Here is a 20,819-nt window from a genome sequence, read left to right on the forward strand (position 1 = left end):
AGTAGAGTAGAGTAGGGTACTAGGGCCAGAGTAGAGTAGGGTACTAGGGCCAGAGTAGAGTAGGGTACTAGGGCCAGAGTAGAGTAGGGTACTAGGGCCAGAGTAGAGTAGGGTACTAGGGCCAGAGTAGAGTAGGGTACTAGGGCCAGAGTAGAGTAGGGGTACTAGGGCCAGAGTAGAGTAGGGTACTAGGGCCAGAGTAGAGTAGAGTAGGGTACTAGGGCCAGAGTAGAGTAGAGTAGGGTACTAGGGCCAGAGTAGAGTAGGGTACTAGGGCCAGAGTAGAGTAGGGTACTAGGGCCAGAGTAGAGTAGGGTACTAGGGCCAGAGTAGAGTAGGGTACTAGGGCCAGAGTAGAGTAGGGTACTAGGGCCAGAGTAGAGTAGAGTAGGGTACTAGGGCCAGAGTAGAGTAGAGTAGGGTACTAGGGCCAGAGTAGAGTAGAGTAGGGTACTAGGGCCAGAGTAGAGTAGAGTAGGGTACTAGGGCCAGAGTAGAGTAGGGTACTAGGGCCAGAGTAGAGTAGGGGTACTAGGGCCAGAGTAGAGTAGGGTACTAGGGCCAGAGTAGAGTAGAGTAGGGTACTAGGGCCAGAGTAGAGTAGGGTACTAGGGCCAGAGTAGAGTAGGGTACTAGGGGCCAGAGTAGAGGAGGGTACTAGGGCCAGAGTAGAGTAGGGTACTAGGGCCAGAGTAGAGTAGAGTAGGGTACTAGGGCCAGAGTAGAGTAGAGTAGGGTACTAGGGCCAGAGTAGAGTAGGGGTACTAGGGCCAGAGTAGAGTAGAGTAGGGTACTAGGGCCAGAGTAGAGTAGAGTAGGGTACTAGGGCCAGAGTAGAGTAGGGTACTAGGGCCAGAGTAGAGTAGGGGTACTAGGGCCAGAGTAGAGTAGGGTACTAGGGCCAGAGTAGAGTAGGGTACTAGGGCCAGAGTAAGGTAGGGTACTAGGGCCAGAGTAGAGTAGAGTAGGGTACTAGGGCCAGAGTAGAGTAGGGTACTAGGGCCAGAGTAGAGTAGGGTACTAGGGCCAGAGTAGAGTAGGGTACTAGGGCCAGAGTAGAGTAGGGTACTAGGGCCAGAGAGTAGAGTAGGGTACTAGGGCCAGAGTAGAGTAGAGTAGGGTACTAGGGCCAGAGTAGAGTAGGGTACTAGGGCCAGAGTAGAGTAGGGTACTAGGGCCAGAGTAGAGTAGGGTACTAGGGCCAGAGTAGAGTAGGGTACTAGGGCCAGAGTAGAGTAGGGTACTAGGGCCAGAGTAGAGTAAGGGTACTAGGGCCAGAGTAGAGTAGGGTACTAGGGCCAGAGTAGAGTAGGGTACTAGGGCCAGAGTAGAGTAGGGTACTAGGGCCAGAGTAGAGTAGAGTAGGGTATTAGGGCCAGAGTAGAGTAGGGGTACTAGGGCCAGAGTAGAGTAGGGTACTAGGGCCAGAGTAGAGTAGGGTAGGGTACTAGGGCCAGAGTAGAGTAGAGTAGGGTACTAGGGCCAGAGTAGAGTAGAGTAGAGTAGGGTACTAGGGCCAGAGTAGAGTAGAGTAGGGTACTAGGGCCAGAGTAGAGTAGGGTACTAGGGCCAGAGTAGAGTAGGGTACTAGGGCCAGAGTAGAGTGGTACTAGGGCCAGAGTGAGTAGGGTACTAGGGCCAGAGTAGAGTAGGGGTACTAGGGCCAGAGTAGAGTAGGTAGGTACTAGGGCCAGAGTAGAGTAGGAGTAGGGTACTAGGGCCAGAGTAGAGTAGGGTACTAGGGCCAGAGTAGAGTAGGGTACTAGGGCCAGAGTAGAGTAGGGTACTAGGGCCAGAGTAGAGTAGGGTACTAGGGCCAGAGTAGAGTAGGGTACTAGGGCCAGAGTAGAGTAGGGTACTAGGGCCAGAGTAGAGTAGAGTAGGGTACTAGGGCCAGAGTAGAGTAGAGTAGGGTACTAGGGCCAGAGTAGAGTAGGGTACTAGGGCCAGAGTAGAGTAGGGTACTAGGGCCAGAGTAGAGTAGGGTACTAGGGCCAGAGTAGAGTAGGGTACTAGGGCCAGAGTAGAGTAGAGTAGGGTACTAGGGCCAGAGTAGAGTAGGGTACTAGGGCCAGAGTAGAGTAGGGGTACTAGGGCCAGAGTAGAGTAGGGTACTAGGGCCAGAGTAGAGTAGGGGTACTAGGGCCAGAGTAGAGTAGGGTACTAGGGCCAGAGTAGAGTAGGGTACTAGGGCCAGAGTAGAGTAGGGTACTAGGGCCAGAGTAGAGTAGGGTACTAGGGCCAGAGTAGAGTAGGGTACTAGGGCCAGAGTAGAGTAGGGTACTAGGGCCAGAGTAGAGCAGAGTAGGGGGTACTAGGGCCAGAGTAGAGTAGAGTAGGGTACTAGGGCCAGAGTAGAGTAGGAGTAGAGGTACTAGGGCCAGAGTAGAGTAGAGTAGGGTACTAGGGCCAGAGTAGAGTAGAGTAGGGTACTAGGGCCAGAGTAGAGTAGAGTAGGGTACTAGGGCCAGAGTAGAGTAGAGTAGGGTACTAGGGCCAGAGTAGAGTAGAGTAGGGTACTAGGGCCAGAGTAGAGTAGAGTAGGGTACTAGGGCCAGAGTAGAGTAGGGTACTAGGGCCAGAGTAGAGTAGGGTACTAGGGCCAGAGTAAGGTAGGGTACTAGGGCCAGAGTAGAGTAGAGTAGGGTACTAGGGCCAGAGTAGAGTAGGGTACTAGGGCCAGAGTAGAGTAGGGTACTAGGGCCAGAGTAGAGTAGAGTAGGGTACTAGGGCCAGAGTAGAGAGTAGGGTACTAGGGCCAGAGTAGAGTAGAGTAGGGTACTAGGGCCAGAGTAGAGTAGAGTAGGGTACTAGGGCCAGAGTAGAGTAGGGTACTAGGGCCAGAGTAGAGTAGGGTACTAGGGCCAGAGTAGAGTAGGGTACTAGGGCCAGAGTAGAGTAGGGTACTAGGGCCAGAGTAAGGTAGGGTACTAGGGCCAGAGTAGAGTAGGGTACTAGGGCCAGAGTAGAGTAGGGTAGGGTACTAGGGCCAGAGTAGGGTAGGGTACTAGGGCCAGAGTAGAGTAGGGTAGGGTACTAAGGCCAGAGTAGATTAGGGTACTAGGGCCAGAGTAGAGTAGGGTACTAGGGCCAGAGTAGGGTAGGGTACTAGGGCCAGAGTAGGGTAGGCCAGGGCCAGGGAGGTTTAATTAGGGTAGTACTGGGGCCAGGGACACTGCTAGGTGTGTGGTCAACAGTAGAGAAGGTGTGACCGTTCTCAGGGGTCAAACTGTGGTCACAGTAGAGAAGGTGTGACCGTTCTCAGGGTAGTCGTTAGCAAATAACTCCTACATTTCATGTGACAGAGTAGATCAGTGTCAAGAAGAAGGAGAGGGGAGGGGGATGAGAGGGAGGGAGGGAGAGAGGGGCGAGGGAAAGACGGTTCAGGCTACTCATTGAACTGAAGCCTGTAGTTGCTAATCAACTTGTCGTTTGTAGGTTGCAAGCACGCGCACACAGACACACACACACATACACACACACACACACATACACACACAACGGTGCATTTGATACTAGCTAGTCGAACTGCTTGTTTTACACACCGAAGTTATCTTTGATTTAGAAAGTTTGATTAGTCAGTGTGTTGTTTACACTGATGTTGTCCCACTCATCTCAGTAGGCAGGTCCTTCAGTTTTAAACATGTACCTCCCTTTCAGGGACCTCTCGGAACCCCTCGCAAGGTTCTTAGAATCACACACAGGGCTTTCCGTTCCGACTGGCTGAACATAAGGTTCACCGGCTCTTTATTCCTGTGTTCTTCTCAGGCATTTCTAATTGGCTGACTTGCCAGGTCTAACTAACAAGGCTTTAATGGTCCAGAGATTAGTCCTCAAGGGTGAACACAGAGTTCATAGACAGGCTGCTTAGTTCATAGGACATGCTCAACAAACCTTCACAGAATAGTCACAAAACAGTCCTCATTCAAACCTTCTCTTCAAAGTCTCTCACAGAACAACAGTGGCATGCTTCTAGAACCTCTCTCACAGAACAACAGTCGCATGCTTCTAGAACCTCTCTCACAGAACAACAGTCGTATGCTTCTAGAACCTCTCTCACAGAACAACAGTGGCATGCTTCTAGAACCTCTCTCACAGAACAACAGTCGCATGCTTCTAGAACCTCTCTCACAGAACAACAGTGGCATGCTTCTAGAACCTCTCTCACAGAACAACAGTCGCATGCTTCTAGAATTCTCTCTCACAGAACAACAGTCGCATGCTTCTAGAACCTCTCTCACAGAACAACAGTGGAATGCTTCTGGAGAGAGGGGGTTTCTAGTACTGAAACTCTGTGGTCAAACTGCTCATTGTCCGTGGTCTTAGGAATGAAAGAGGAAGATATTTTAGGATTGTTATATTAAATCTGAGGCTCACGGGGTCAGTTTTCCAGACTTCAAAAGCATGCTTTGTAGAGAATCTCAGTTGAAATGAAACCGGCCCATAATATGAAGTTGTGATAATGTTGAACATCATTATAGTAGAGTATTACAGTAAAATATAATAGTAATGTATTCTGAGTTGTTGCAGCTGTTCATTAACTGTTACCATATGAAAAGCATATGAAAACATGACAAACCATATGAGAAAGCCCAGTTATCTCCCAGTCAAGCTTTAGTTGTATGGTGTGTGTGGGCAGTCGACTCTCCCCCATAAAACTGTCAACATCCGTAACAGTCGGACGTGTTTCAAATCACAGGAGGGCAGAGAAAGATGCTGACTAAGGAGCTGTCCCTTGGACTGGAGCCAGGCAAGTCTCCTGTTGGACAGCTGGAGTTGTCTATTCGAGCGGCAGGTAGCCTAGCGGTTAAAGTGTTGGTAACCGAAAGGTTGCTAGTTCGAATCCCCAAGGTGAAGAATCAGTCGATGTGGCCTTGAGCAAGGCAGTTAACCCTAATTTCTCCAGGGTCGCTGTTGATAATGGCTGACCCAGGCCGTGATCCGACTGTCTCAGTGGGAGTTGGGATATGCAAAAATCACTTTTTAAATTCACGCATGTACACGTGTGAAATAGGCCAAATATAATTACCCACCAAATGATTAGTCTGATAGTGTTTTGGTGTCTACTGTATGTCCACAGAGACAGACTATGGGAGGGCATACTGTACTCCAATTCTGACACCTTCACAGGCTGTCTGGTTCTCTGGCCCTTTACGCTGTCTGCCTGTCTGGTTCTCTGGCCCTTTACTCTGTCTGCCTGTCTGGTTCTCTGGCCCTTTACTCTATCTGCCTGTCTGGTTCTCTGGCCCTTTACTATGTCTGCCTGTCTGGTTCTCTGGCCCTTTACTCTGTCTGCCTGTCTGGTTCTCTGGCCCTTTACTCTGTCTGCCTGTCTGGTTCTCTGGCCCTTTACTCTGTCTGCCTGTCCGGTTCTCTGGCCCTTTACTCTGTCTGCCTGAAGGTTCTCTGGCCCTTTACTCTGTCTGCCTGTCTGGTTCTCTGGCCCTTTACTCTGTCTGCCTGTCCGGTTCTCTGGCCCTTTACTCTGTCTGCCTGTCTGGTTCTCTGGCCCTTTACTCTGTCTGCCTGTCTGGTTCTCTGGCCCTTTACTCTGTCTGCCTGTCTGGTTCTCTGGCCCTTTACTCTGTCTGCCTGTCTGGTTCTCTGGCCCTTTACTCTGTCTGCCTGTCCGGTTCTCTGGCCCTTTACTCTGTCTGCCTGTCTGGTTCTCTGGCCCTTTACTCTGTCTGCCTGTCTGGTTCTCTGGCCCTTTACTCTGTCTGCCTGTCTGGTTCTCTGGCCCTTTACTCTGTCTGCCTGTCTGGTTCTCTGGCCCTTTACTCTGTCTGCCTGTCTGGTTCTCTGGCCCTTTACTCTGTCTGCCTGTCTGGTTCTCTGGCCCTTTACTCTGTCTGCCTGTCCGGTTCTCTGGCCCTTTACTCTGTCTGCCTGAAGGTTCTCTGGCCCTTTACTCTGTCTGCCTGTCTGGTTCTCTGGCCCTTTACTCTGTCTGCCTGTCCGGTTCTCTGGCCCTTTACTCTGTCTGCCTGTCTGGTTCTCTGGCCCTTTACTCTGTCTGCCTGTCTGGTTCTCTGGCCCTTTACTCTGTCTGCCTGTCTGGTTCTCTGGCCCTTTACTCTGTCTGCCTGTCTGGTTCTCTGGCCCTTTACTCTGTCTGCCTGTCTGGTTCTCTGGCCCTTTACTCTGTCTGCCTGTCTGGTTCTCTGGCCCTTTACTCTGTCTGCCTTTCTGGTTCTCTGACCCTTTACTCTGTCTGCCTGTCTGGTTCTCTGGCCCTTTACTCTGTCTGCCTGTCTGGCTCTCTGGCCCTTTACTCTGTATGCCTGTCCGGTTCTCTGGCCCTTTACTATGTCTGCCTGTCCGGTTCTCTTGCCCTTTACTCTGTCTGCCTGTCTGGTTCTCTGGCCCTTTACTCTGTCTGCCTTTCTGGTTCTCTGGCCCTTTACTCTGTCTGCCTGTCTGGTTCTCTGGCCCTTTACTCTGTCTGCCTGTCTGGTTCTCTGGCCCTTTACTCTGTCTGCCTGTCTGGTTCTCTGGCCCTTTACTCTGTCTGCCTGTCTGGTTCTCTGGCCCTTTACTCTGTCTGCCTGTCTGGTTCTCTGGCCCTTTACGCTGTCTGCCTGTCCGGTTCTCTGGCCCTTTACTCTGTCTGCCTGTTCTTCCCTCTCCCTTGCCAGTGTGCCTGTGTGTGTTTGGGAGTTCTCTCTCCTCTCCTAGGTGTGTTTGAGCCCCAGCTGAGGAGCCATGTGTCCTGTCAGAAACCAGCTGGGACACAGCAGATAAGACACGGATGTCTGTTCTGTCTGGTTGTGTATCAGGACTATCTCCGGTATGTCCGGGGAGGATTGGGTTCTAGCCTGATTTATAAAGTCCAGAGGGACAGACTACGGGAGGTTATAATTACAGTCTGTCTGGCTCTCTGTCCTTCTACTCTCTCTGTTCGTCTAGTCTCTCTGGCTGTCTACTCTCTCTGTTCTTCTAGTCTCTCTGGCTGTCTACTCTCTCTGTTCGTCTAGTCTCTCTGGCTGTCTACTCTCTCTGTTCGTCTAGTCTCTCTGGCTGTCTACTCTCTCTGTTCGTCTAGTCTCTCTGGCTGTCTACTCTCTCTGTTCTTCTAGTCTCTCTGGCTGTCTACTCTCTCTGTTCTTCTAGTCTCTCTGGCTGTCTACTCTCTCTGTTCTTCTAGTCTCTCTGGCTGTCTACTCTCTCTGTCCTTCTAGTCTCTCTGGCTGTCTACTCTCTCTGTCCTTCTAGTCTCTCTGTCCTTCTAGTCTCTCTGTCCTTCTAGTCTCTCTGTCCTTCTAGTCTCTCTGTCCTTCTAGTCTCTCTGTCCTTCTACTCTCTCTGTCCTTCTAGTCTCTCTGGCTGTCTACTCTCTCTGTCCTTCTAGTCTCTCTGTCCTTCTACTCTCTCTGTTCTTCTAGTCTCTCTGGCTGTCTACTCTCTCTGTCCTTCTAGTCTCTCTGGCTGTCTACTCTCTCTGTCCTTCTAGTCTCTCTGGCTGTCTACTCTCTCTGTCCTTCTAGTCTCTCTGTCCTTCTACTCTCTCTGTTCTTCTAGTCTCTCTGGCTGTCTACTCTCTCTGTCCTTCTAGTCTCTCTGGCTGTCTACTCTCTCTGTCCTTCTAGTCTCTCTGGCTGTCTACTCTCTCTGTCCTTCTAGTCTCTCTGGCTGTCTAGTCTCTCTGTCCTTCTAGTCTCTCTGGCTGTCTAGTCTCTCTGTCCTTCTAGTCTCTCTGGCTGTCTAGTCTCTCTGTCCTTCTAGTCTCTCTGGCTGTCTAGTCTCTCTGTTCTTCTACTCTCTCTGTCCTTCTAGTCTCTCTGGCTGTCCTTCCTGCCAAGCGTGTCCCTCCTGTTCATGTTGATGTTGATGTATGGATATCTCTTCAGAACCCTAATTATGGTCCGTCAGGGGGAGGCATCTATTTTCCCATATTGTTCAAGGCCTCCTGAGTACTGGAAAGAGACTTCCCTCTCCTCTCCTCCCTCTCTCCTCTCCTTGTTCCTTCCTCTCCTCTCCTCCTCTTCTCTCCTCTCCTTGTTCCTTCCTCTCCTCTCTTGCCCTGTGAGGTGTGGTTGAGCTCTGGCAGAAGAGCCATGTGTGTCCTGTTGGAAACCAGCTGCGACACAGCAGATCAGACAGACACTCTGACAGACAGAGACAAATAGGCAGACACATATCCAGTTATCCTCCTAGACAGCATCTGGACAGCATCTGGACAGCGGAACACACCCACTGCCTTTCCCTGTGAACCAGTAGTGAAGGAGGAAAGCTAGAGAGACACACACAGACAGATACAGCCCGGTTGTCCTTCTCATTCCCATTATTGTTGAGATTCAGTATATAGCGGCAGGTAGCCTAGCGGTTAAGAGTGTTGTGCCAGTAACCGAAAGGTCGCTGGTTCGAATACACGAGCCGACAAAGGTGAAAACTCTGTCTGTGCCCTTGAGCAAGGCACTTAACCCCTTAATTTGTTTCAGCGGTAATAAAATGTGTGACAATAAAATATATTTTGTTATAATTTATTTTTCAGTCCAATGGTGATTCATCGATAACAAGAGGGTTTCCTCTCCGTGTAGGAGGTTAAAAAGCCTTGGGCTGAGTGGGCTGTATAGGGAAGGAGCAGTGTCTTACATCAGATGGCGCGTCAAGCCAGCCTGCACTGATCTGTCTCGTACCTCGCAAAGGGTAATGGCAGTAGTCCAGCTACTACTGTTGGGCGGCAGGTAGCTTAGTGGGTAAGAGCGTTGTGCCAGTAACCGAAAGGTCGCTGGTTCTAATCCCCGAGCCGACTAGGTGAAAAATCTGTCGATGTGCCCTTAAGCAAGGCACTTAACCCTAATTGCTCCTGTAAAGTCGCTCTGGATAAGAGCGTCTGCTAAATGTATAATAAAAATAAATAAAATACTATGGGGCTGCCATAACATTTGAAAATACTACCTATGTGTATGGTTGCAAAGGGAGGATATATTACTGGAAATGTTCTAAGTTTATCTTTATACTACCAGAATCTTCCAAGGATTTAATGTAATCTATCACAAGACATCTAGTGGCCCTTTTTTGGTACTTCAGATTTGATCAGGTGTCTGTAATGATCTCTCTGGCCCTCGGTGTGGCCTTATCACGTGTAAAATATAAGAAAATATAAAATAGAATGACAAAGCTGTAAAACATTATCCTAAATATTAAAAACCCATCAACTTAGTGAATACCGTTGGCCTTAGCTACATATGAGGACACCGAGGTCTGGAAAAAAAATGAGGGTGGGGGGGACTCAGTTGGGGTCTCAAACTTACTGTTGAGTTAGAATAGTAGAATACATCATTTTCAAAACTGAGTTGTGCATCAGCAGTTTTCCTCTTGTTATATGTCAGTCACTCAATTAGCCCATGGCAGTTAACTTTTTTAGATTGGTAAATTAGACTAGGTAGTCTAGCCAGCTATCTAAACTTGGCTAGAATTAGCAATCAGGGGCCCTAACCTGGAGGGGGCCCCCATTTTGATTTTGTTAGTCACTCTAACTCAGATATCATTTTAACATGGCATAAGTCATGGCATAATGTGTTGAATTGCAGGAAATTAGCTTTTAAAACTGCAAACATTTCTCCCCACACCATGGCAAAATGTGTAGAAATGATGAAAATGTGCTTTAAAACTGCAACACTTATTATTTATTTATTTTTATTTTTTTTGGGGGAATGGATCAGCTTAATATTGCAGATAGATTGTATCTTCTATCAATGTAATTGTCTGCATCACTTCCAATCCCCCATGTTTTTTTATTATATATATACTCCCCTTTATTACTTTTCAACCCCACCATCCTTTCCCTACTTGGAGTAAATTAGTGAACAACAATGCCCAGGCCTCTACTTCCGGTCTATACTTACTATCTACACCTTATGGACAGAGTTAATTTTACAGGTAGCTTAGTGGTTAAGAGCGTTGTGCCAGTAACCGAAAGGTCGCTGGTTCTAATCCCCGAGCCGACTAGGTGAAAAATCTGTCGATGTGCCCTTGAGCAAGGCACTTAACCCTAATTGCTCCTGTAAGTCGCTCTGGATAAGAGCGTCTGCTAAATGACTAAAAAATATATATATATATATATTTTTTTTTTTTTTGCTCCTGAACTTCTTCTACTCTCAACCTCTCTGATCATTTTCATGATGTCCATCCGGTTTGCTTCTATATGCCATATCTTTCTAACTGTGCTCTTTCCCAAAAGCTCCCAACATACAACCTATATACTTATTATGGACAACCTTTTGTTAATAAAATACTTTTTCTGCTAACAGGTCCCTCTTTACGTATTAAATTATCGTTTTTTAATCCCGGTGCTTAGTTAATGTGTAGCGGCTAATTGTATAGCTAATAGGCTATGTGTTTGTTAGATTGGTAAATGAAGCTACAGCGACCAATGTGATAATGGCTGGGGGAATTTTTGCTTGTTTTTGCTCTTCTCCAAATATCATTTTAGAGTTTGAAATTGGATAAAAATGCAGTAAAGGAGCTTCAACTTTCTTAAAATGTCATGGATATTCCAATGTTAGCTAGCTAGCTAACTGCGCTAATGTTGCTATTTTGTAGAAAGCCCTTGTTGATACTAGACAGATGGCCACAGCTAGATAACTACCTAGCAAGATTATGATTCATCCCGTAATGGCCGTCCCAGCCCATAGCCAAATGTTTAGCTAACATTCGCATATTCACTAGCTAGCACAACATAGCTAGCTAGTTAAGGACACTGCACTAACTCGGCAGCTAACGCAGGCAGCTGTTTCATGTAAACGAATCCATTGTGATTTATTAATAATGTCAATACTAGCTACAGTGGTTAGCTAGCTTGGAGGAAGCCTTTAGTGTTGTGTAGCATTGCGTCTGCACATAGTTGGCTACTATCCCATATCCTACATTGCACACCTCATGACATTTAACCGTGGATGTACAGAGAAAATGGCCTCTCTTCTTTTTTTGTTGTCACTCCCGTTGGCACCCTCACATGTGGGTTTGTGCTCTCTGATTGGCTCAAAGTCAAGTTGCTGGCCAGATAGAAGCAGCAGGTTGGTCACCACCGGGTCGGCACGCAGCAGGTACCGCTTTTGTTCTAGCGAGAGAAGGAACGGCCTCCCACTGTGATAAGTACCTATCAGCAGTCTATCGGCAGTGAGATTCTCTGTTTGTTTCATGCTTTAGAGTAGAGATGGGCCTAGTCTATCGGCAGTGAGATTCTCTGTGTGTTTCATGCTTTAGAGTAGAGCTGGGCCTACAGCTTTAGCTTCCTCTTAGAGTAGAGTCCTACAGACCATTTCCCAGCCTTGTGTAGCAGGCTTCTGGTGCTGCTTTCCTGGAAACAGATCAATCTTGCTGCTGTGATGGCACACTGTGGTATTTCACCCAATAGATATGGGAGTTTTATCAAAATTGAATTTGTATTCTATGTGGGTCTGTGTAATCTGAGGGAAATATGTGTCTCTAATACGGTCATACATTTGGCAGGAAGTTAGGAAGTGCAGCTCAGTTTCCACCTCATTTTGTGGGCAGTGTGCACATAGCTTGTCTTCTCTTGAGAGCCAGATCTGCCTACGGCGGCCTTTCTCAATAGCAAGGCTATGCTCACTGAGTCTGTACATAGTCAAAGAATTCTGCCGCTGTGTACTCTCTGTTTAGGGACATATAGCATTAATAATAATAAATGGGTTCTATAATTGATTCAAGTATTTTTTGCCAGATCCTAATTGGTATGTCGAATTGTATGTTCCTTTTGATGGCGTAGAAGGCCTGCTTGCCTTGTCTCTCAAATTGTTCACAGCTTTGTGGAAGTTACCTGTGGCGCTGATGTTTAGGCTGAGGTATGTATAGTTTTTTGTGTGCTCTAGGGCAATGGTGTCTAGATGGAATTTGTATTTGTGGTCCTGGCAACTGGACCTTTTTTGGAACACCATTATTTTTGTCTTACTGAGATTTACTGTCAGGGCCCAGGTCTGACATAATCTGTGCAGAAGATCTAGGTGCTGCTGTAGGCCCTCCCTGGTTGGTGACAGAAGCACCAGATCATCAGCAAACAGTAGACATTTGACTTCAGATTCTAGTAGGGTGAGGCCGGGTGCTGCAGACTGTTCTAGTGCCCTCGCCAATTTGTTTATATATATGTTGAAGAGGGTGGGGCTCAAGCTGCATCCCTGTCTCACCCATGGCCCTGTGGAAAGAGTTGTGTGTGTTTTTTGCCTATTTTAACCGCACACTTGTTGTTTGTGTACATGGATTTTATAATGTCGTATGTTTTTCCCCCAACACCGCTTTCCATCAATTTGTATAGCAGACCCTCATGCCAAATTTAGTCAAAAGCTTTTTTGAAATCAACAAAGCATAAGAAGACTTTGCCTTTGTTTTGGTTTGTTTGTTTGTCAATTAGGGTGTGCAGGGTGAATACGTGGTCTGTCGTACGGTAATTTGGTAAAAAGTCAATTTGACATATGCTCAGTACATTGTTTTCACTGAGGAAATGTACGAGTCTGCTGTTAATGATAATGCAGAGGATTTTCCCAAGGTTGCTGTTGATGCATATCCCACAGTAGTTATTGGGTTCAAATGTATCTCCACTTTTGTGGATTGGGGTGATCAGTCCTTGGTTCCAAATATTGGGGAAGATGCCAGAGCTGAGGAAGATGTTAAAGAGTTTAAGTATAGCCAATTGGAATTTGTGGTCTGTGTATTTTATCATTTAATTTAGGATACTGTCAACACCACAGGCCTTTTTGGGTTGGAGGGTTTGTATTTTGTCCTGTAGTTTATTCAATGTAATTGGAGAATCCAGTGGGTTCTGGTAGTCTTTTTAATAGTTGATTCTAAGATTTGTATTTGATCATGTATATGTTTTTGCTGTTTGTTCTTTGTTCTTTGTTATAGAGCCAAAAAGATTGGAGAGGTGGTTTATCCATACATCTCAGTTTTAGATAGATAACTCTTCATGTTGTTGTTTGTTTAGTGTGTTCCAATTTTCCCAGAAGTGGTTAGATTCTATGGATTCTTCAATTACATTGAGCTGATTTCTGTTCCTTCTTTTTCTGTAGTGTATTTCTGTATTGTTTTAGTGATTCACCATAGTTAAGGCATAGGCTAAGGTTTTCTGGGTCTCTATGTTTTTGGTTGGACAGGGTTCTCAATTTATTTCTTAGGTTTTTGCATTCTTCATCAAACCATTTGTCATTGTTGTTACTTTTCTTCGGTTTTCTGTTAGACATTTTTAGATTTGATAGGGAAGCTGAGAGGTCAAATATACTCTTTGTAATGTAATGTTTTCTACTGCCAAGTTTACACCTTCACTATTTCAGGTTTCCACACTACTTTCCTTCCATCTATAGCATTTCTTAATATTATTCAGTTCCTTTGGCTTTGATGCATCATGATTGAATGTTGCTCTGTTCAACTAGATTGTGATTTTGCTGTGATCTGATAGGGCTGACTGTGAACGCTGACTGTGAACGCAGTGATAAAGTAGTCTACAGTACTACTGCCAAGAGATGAGCTATAGGTGTACCTACCGTAGGAGTCCCCTCGAAGCCTACCATTGACTGTGTACATACCCAGCGACAGAGCTGCTGGAGTTGTGACCGGTTTTTGTTGGTTATGTTGTCGTAGTTGTGTCTAGGGGGGCATATGGGGGAGGGAATGCTGTCACCTCCAGTTAGGTGTTTGTCCCCCTGTGTGCTGAGAGTGTCAAGTTCTTGTCCACTTCTGGCATTTAGGTCGCCAGGGCCTGGAAATGATTCAACTCCCCCTCTAGGATGCAGAAGCGTTCTTCATTAAAGTATGGGGATTCTAGTGGGGGGATATACAGTTGAAGTCGGAAGTTTACATACACTTAGGTTGGAGTCATTAAAACTCGTTTTTCTTGTTAACAAACTATAATTTTGGCAAGTCGGTTAGGACATCTACTTTGTGCATGACTCAAGTAATTTTTCCAACAATTGTTTACAGACAGATTATTTCACTTATAATTCACTGTATCACAATTCCAGTGGGTCAGAAGTTTACATACACTAAATTGACTGTGCCTTTAAACAGCTTGGAAAATTCCAGAAAATGATGTAATGGCTTTAGAAGCTTCTGATAGGCTAATTGACATCATTTGAGTCAATTGGAGGTGTACCTGTGGATGTATTTCAAGGCCTACCTTCAAACTCAGTGCCTCTTTGCTTGACATCATGGGAAAATCTAAAGAAATCAGCCAAGACCTCAGAAAAACAATTGTAGACCTCCACAAGTCTGGTTCATCCTTGGGAGCAATTTCCAAACGCCTGAAGGTACCACATTAATCTGTACAAACAATAGTACGCAAGTATAAACACCATGGGACCACGCAGCCGTCATACCGCTCAGGAAGGAGACACGTTCTGTCTCCTAGAGATGAACGTACTTTGGTGCGAAAAGTGCAAATCAATCCCAGAACAGCAGCAAAGGACCTTGTGAAGATGCTGGAGGAAACAGGTTCAAAAGTATCTATATCCACAGTAAAACGAGTCCTATATCGACATAACCTGAAAGGCCGCTCAGCAAGGAAGAAGCCACTGCTCCAAAACCGCCATAAAAAAGCCAGACTACGGTTTGCAACTGCACATGGGGACAAAGATCGTACTTTTTGGAGGAATGTCCTCTGGTCTGATGAAACAAAAATAGAACTGTTTGGCCATAATGACCATCGTTATGTTTGGAGGAAAAAGGGGGTCGCCTGCAAGCCGAAGAACACCATCCCAACCGTGAAGCACGGGGGTGGCAGCATCATGCTCTGGGGGTGCTTTGCTGCAGGAGGGACTGGTGCACTTCACAAAATAGATGGCATCATGAGGAAGGAAAATTATGTGGATATATTGAAGCAACATCTCAAGACATCAGTCAGGAAGTTAATGCTTGGTCGCAAATGGGTCTTCCAAATGGACAATGACCCCAAGCATACTTCCAAAGTTGTGGCAAAATGGCTTAAGGACAACAAAGTCAAGGTATTGGAGTGGCCATCACAAAGCCCTGACCTCAATCCTATAGAACATTTGTGGGCAGAACTGAAAAAGCGTGTGCAAGCAAGGAGGCCTAAAAACCTGACTCAGTTACACCAGCTCTGTCAGGAGGAAATGGGACAAAATTCACCCAACTTATTGTGGGAAGCTTATGGAAGGCTACCCGAAACATTTGACCCAAGTTAAACAATTTAAAGGCAATGCTACCAAATACTAATTGAGTGTATGTAAACTTCTGACCCACTGGGAATGTGATGAAAGAAATAAAAGCTGAATTAAATCATTCTCTCTACTATTATTCTGACATTTCACATTCTTAAAATAAAGTGGTGATCCTAACTGACCTAAGAAAGGGAATTTTTACTAGGATTAAATGTCAGGAATTGTGAAAAACTAAGTTTAAATGTATTTGGCGAAGGTGTATGTAAAACTTCCGACTTCAACTGTAGGTAGCACACAGGAGGACATTTTTCTCTGTTGAGATAATTTCCTTTTAAAATGTTCCTGTTTTGATTAATTTAATAGAGTGAGTTAGGTCTGCTCTATACCAAATTACCATACCCCCTGAGTCCCTTCCCTGTTTTACTTCTGGTAGTTTGGTGGATGGGACTACCAGCTCTCTGTAACCTAGAGGGCCTCCAGTGGGCCATCTCCTCTATACCATATTTCTTGTAGGATGACAAGGTCTGTATTTCTGATTTCTTTGGTGAAGTCCAGGTTCCTACTCATTAGACCAAAGGCAGATGACCTCAGGCCTTGGATATTCCAGGATGAGATAGTGAATGCTTTGTGTTCCATAAAGTGTCTAATGTTGTTGGTCGTGTGGTTTGGCCTCAGACCAGTAGGTGTGAGCAGAGCCCGCTGAGCATCTGGTACATGCCATTACGCTTGGGCTAGTGTAAGAGTGGGGGTTGGGCCTGTTTGCCTGCTCACGGCCTGGGCGTATGTGTGACTTTCAGGGGGGCATGGGGTGGGCAGGAGGGGCATAGGTCTGATCTGAGGGGGCCTATATGGGGTGTGGGCATGGTTGGTTTAGGGGGGTATTGATTGGTGGGGGTGTGGTCTGGATGTAGGTCCTCTGGGCGTGGGTCCATTGGGAGTCCCGCAGGTCTGGGAGAGTGTCTCTCTCTCTCTCACTCTCTCTCTCTCTCTCTCTCTCTCTCTCTCTCTCTCTCTCTCTATCTCTCTCTCTCGCTCTCTCAGCGCTCTCCTACCCTCCTCTACCTCCACGGCCGCCGGGAAAAGTGTGGTGAGGTGGCATTTTTCCAGGAGTTTTTTTTTTTAAACCATGTGACCTGATTAGAAAGATTCTGGTCCCATCATAGCCTATACAAAACCTGTTTAAAACAGATGAATCACATCATACCGTATAAGGTCCGGAGTTTTACCTGGTTAGGTTACCAGGTCAGGAAAAACTACGGTTCCCCGATATAGCACTCTGGGACCTGTGGTGCCACCTCACGCCTTGCTAACAGCCGATACAAGAAATGGAACTCCACAGAGTGTTTCCTAAACCACAGGCTGAGGGGAGCTCTCAGGTGAGCGCGGGGGAAACTTGTTTCCTAAACCACAGGCTGAGGGGAGCTCTCAGGTGAGCGCGGGGGGAAACTTGTTTCCTAAACCACAGGCTGAGGGGAGCTCTCAGGTGAGCGCGGGGAAACTTGTTTCTAAACCTCAGGCTGAGGGAGCTCTCAGGTGAGCGGGGGAAACTTGTTTCCTAAACCACAGGCTGAGGGGAGCTCTCAGGTGAGCGCGGGGGAAACTTGTTTCCTAAACCACAGGCTGAGGGGAGCTCTCAGGTGAGCGCGGGGGAAACTTGTTTCCTAAACCACAGGCTGAGGGGAGCTCTCAGGTGAGCGCGGGGGGAAACTTGTTTCCTAAACCTCAGGCTGAGGGGAGCTCTCAGGTGAGCGCGTGGGGAAACTTGTTTCCTAAACCACAGGCTGAGGGGAGCTCTCAGGTGAGCGTGAGGGAAACTTGTTTCCTAAACCACAGGCTGAGGGGAGCTCTCAGGTGAGCGTGAGGGAAACTTGTTTCCTAAACCACAGGTTGAGGGGAGCTCTCAGGTGAGCGCGGGGGGAAACTTGTTTCCTAAACCTCAGGCTGAGGGGAGCTCTCAGGTGAGCGCGGGGGGAAACTTGTTTCCTAAACCTCAGGCTGAGGGGAGCTCTCAGGTGAGCGCGGGGGGAAACTTGTTTCCTAAACCACAGACTGAGGGGAGCTCTCAGGTGAGCGCGGGGGGAAACTTGTTTCCTAAACCTCAGGTTGAGGGGAGCTCTCAGGTGAGCGCGGGGGGAAACTTGTTTCCTAAACCACAGGTTGAGGGGAGCTCTCAGGTGAGCGCGGGGGGAAACTTGTTTCCTAAACCTCAGGTTGAGGGGAGCTCTCAGGTGAGCGCGGGGGGAAACTTGTTTCCTAAACCACAGGTTGAGGGGAGCTCTCAGGTGAGCGTGGGGGAAACTTGTTTCCTAAACCTCAGGTTGAGGGGAGCTCTCAGGGGAAACTACAGCAGCAATAGTTCAAAAGGGTATTTATAGGAGAAAGATCCAATTCTGATTCCGGTCACGTGGTTTGTTGTTGGGACTTTTCTTTTTCTCTTTCACCCTTTGAAGCTGCAGAGTGCAGCCATGCCATTGTTTCTATGACAGAATAGGTGAAGGGTATCCCAGCATGCTTTAGGGTGTAAAACATGACGTGTGACATGAGCTGCTGTATGTAGCCTGTTCTCTTCCCCAGTGTCTTTAGTCACGGTCAGATATCCTGTATGAGGGGATCTGTATGTAGCCTGTTCTCTCCCCCCGGTGTCTTTAGTCACGGTCAGATATCCTGTATGAGGGGATCTCACTCAGGGGATTAGAGAATGGCACGTGTCCATACTCGCACGCAGGCACACACACACACACACACACTCCCCTTCATCTCTCCTCCACATCTCTCCTCTTCATCTCTCGGCAGGGCCCAATGTACCCCATCCCCCTGCCTATTCCTCCCCCTCTCTGATAAGAGTACCTTGAGAAGGCCTCTTCACTCTTTCCACTAAGCTCTGTTCCATGATCTCTCTCCTGCTCATGGGCCCCCCCGAGTCAAGAACCAACATGCCAGCCTGGATCTTCTTTTCTTCCTGTGTATATAGAGACTGAGCCTGTCATCTCTGAAGAAAACATGCTGTCGTTTTTTTTTTTTTTAAAGACCGTAATCATTGTCTGTCTGAACTTTTAGATGATGGTGGATGAGGATTTCTCATTTTTAAAAAGGGTGGTCGCTAATGCAGGACTACTGTGGCATGCATGGGGAGAGCTTTGTAGTAACCGTAGACAACGTGTTACTGGAGTGCAGATGAGTGCATAGAGCCCTGAGAGAGAATCCTGCTGTGGAATTCTGCTACAGGCATGACTGCTCCATTGGTATAATAACAGATAGTACTCATCCAACTGAGACTTCCTGGGAATGATCTCATCCGCCGCGACACACCCCAGTCCTCTCCAGCCCCTCAAGCACCCTCTACCCCCCAGCCCCCAGTACACTAGCATCCCCTAGACCTCCCAGCACTTAGCACCCCAACCCTCTACCCCCCCAGCCCCCAGTACACTAGCATCCCCTAGACCTCCCAGCACTTAGCACCCCAACCCTCTACCCCCAGCCCCCAGTACACTAGCATCCCAACTCACCCCCCAGCCCCAGTACACTAGCACCCTAGACCTCCCAGCACTTAGCACCCCAACCCTCTACCCCCAGCCCCCCAGTACACTAGCATCCCCTAGACCTCCCAGCACTTAGCACCCCAACCCTCTACCCCCCAATAAAAATGCAATTTCAAAATAAATAAATACCCATAACCATGCATAATGCACATTCACTAATAATGTAGCAGACATTATAGAACATTAACACCGGTCTCATAAACAATCCCTCAAGCACAAGCCCACGTGCTAGTGAGTAGCCAGCTAATATTTATATTTCAAATTTAGCCAACTTGGATCTGGGTATAATGTCACAAGCTCTGAAAAATTCAGCCAACAAGGCCAAACAGTTGAATTGTTATGAACACACCCTTCTGTCTGTCTCCAACTGTTTTGAACAGCATGATAGCCTAAGCCTGTCCACTTTGTTCAGATGTTGAAATCAAGTGACCTACCTTATTCCTCAGAATGAGAATGAGTTGCCAATTCCTTATATTTACATTTACATTTGAGCTAGGTACTGAGCTACATCCCTGCCGGCCATTCCCTCCCCTACCCTGGATGACGCTGGGCCAATTGTGCGTTATAATTGTTTTATGCTTATTGCACATTTATAAAACACAGACTAAACAGCTAGTGTAACAATCTTTATTTGGCTAAAATGCTGCTAGCGATACGTGGTACCGTAATGCGCGCGCGACAAACTGACCATTTAATTTTCCAGAATAAATGTTCATTGGTACATCCGTTTTAAAGTAGTGTCTGCTCTGCTTGACATGTGAGGAGTTGAAACGTAAACAGGGTATGGTTCGAAAGGTTAACTTCTCTATTACAGTAAAATAATGTATCCATGTGTTTCGTTGTCCATATGACCGATTATGTTGGACCGAACCTCAAATGCAAATAGTGAGTTGAAACCATTTGTCAGAGAGGAAGACGTGATCTCTCATCTTTGTTGTTGTGAGTGGTATGGGGGAGGGGCTTTGGAGAAAGAGGCGAAGCGAGAGGTTTCCCTCTCGCCAAAATCTTGTCCAAAATAAGCCCAATGCGCTTATTTTGAACCTAAGCTTGTCGCCTGCCTTCCCTCCTTTGGGACAACAACTCCCATTGTTAGAACGGAGACATTAGCATCTCTTCATTATATACAGATCTCTGGTGTAAAGGGGAAGGTGCATCTCTTCATTATATACAGATCTCTGTTGTAAAGGGGAAGGTGCATCTCTTCATTATATACAGATCTCTGGTGTAAATGGGAAGGAGCATCTCTTCATTATATACAGATCTCTGGTGTAAAGGGGAAGGTACATCTCCTCATTATATACAGATCTCTGGTGTAAAGGGGAAGGTGAAAAAAGACAACATGAGAACAAGCGGACATAAACACTCATAAAAATAAACCCAAAAACTTGATTCTGCGATACAGGCATTCGATATATCTCCCAGCCCTACACTCAATGCATAGATAGATACAGTAGAGGAGAAACACAGGGCCTGGGTTGTCTTGGGCCAGACTGTACAGGACAGATTTACAGACGCAGCTGGGCTGTCGTCTCCTGTTTCTGTAGTCTCTCTCTCTCTTTCTCTTTCTCTTTCTCTTTCTCTTTCTCTTTCTCTTTCTCTTTCTCTCTTCTCCTCCCCTTGCAAGCCTTCCATTATTCCCCAAACCTCGTATCCTTCGTATTCCCACTCCGGACTCCTGATCCGGAGGGGATGTCCATGACACATTCCCCAGATCCCAGTGGACCCCCCAGAACCTCCCCCCATACGGTGGAGTTAAGCCGGTCCGTCTGCCAATGGTGCCAGGCAGAGGAAGGGCTTACTGTTGAGAGAGCGGGTGGGATTTAGACTCTTAAGACCTCCACCCACTCAGCATCTGTCACAGGAGGAAGGGAGGACAGGGGAGGAGAGGGGACGAGGATAGGGGAGGTGTAGAGACATGTTTCTTCCAACCTCCTATCAGGGCTGGGCCTCAGCTATTTCAGTGATGGACTGTGTGATTGTTTATGCTTGCAGCCGTATCTGTAGGTGTGCCTGCATGCTTGTCAGAGAGAGTGAGTCTTAGAGAGTCAGTGATTGTGAGCAGGGAGAGACTGCTGTACACTTATTCTCAGGAGCCTGTCGTCTCTCTGACCTGGTAGTCTCGTCAAGCAGCCAGCTCTCTCTCTCT

General features: G+C 47.2%; 1 protein-coding gene across 1 annotated transcript in view; it reads left to right on the plus strand.

The window, feature by feature from the left end:
* Positions 1–20,819, plus strand: part of LOC121538046 (laminin subunit alpha-5-like) — a 224,751-nt gene that overhangs the window by 38,934 nt on the left and 164,998 nt on the right. The window lies entirely within an intron of this gene.

Source organism: Coregonus clupeaformis, chromosome 24 (genome assembly GCF_020615455.1).
Source record: "Coregonus clupeaformis isolate EN_2021a chromosome 24, ASM2061545v1, whole genome shotgun sequence".
Taxonomy (NCBI): Eukaryota; Metazoa; Chordata; class Actinopteri; order Salmoniformes; family Salmonidae; genus Coregonus; species Coregonus clupeaformis.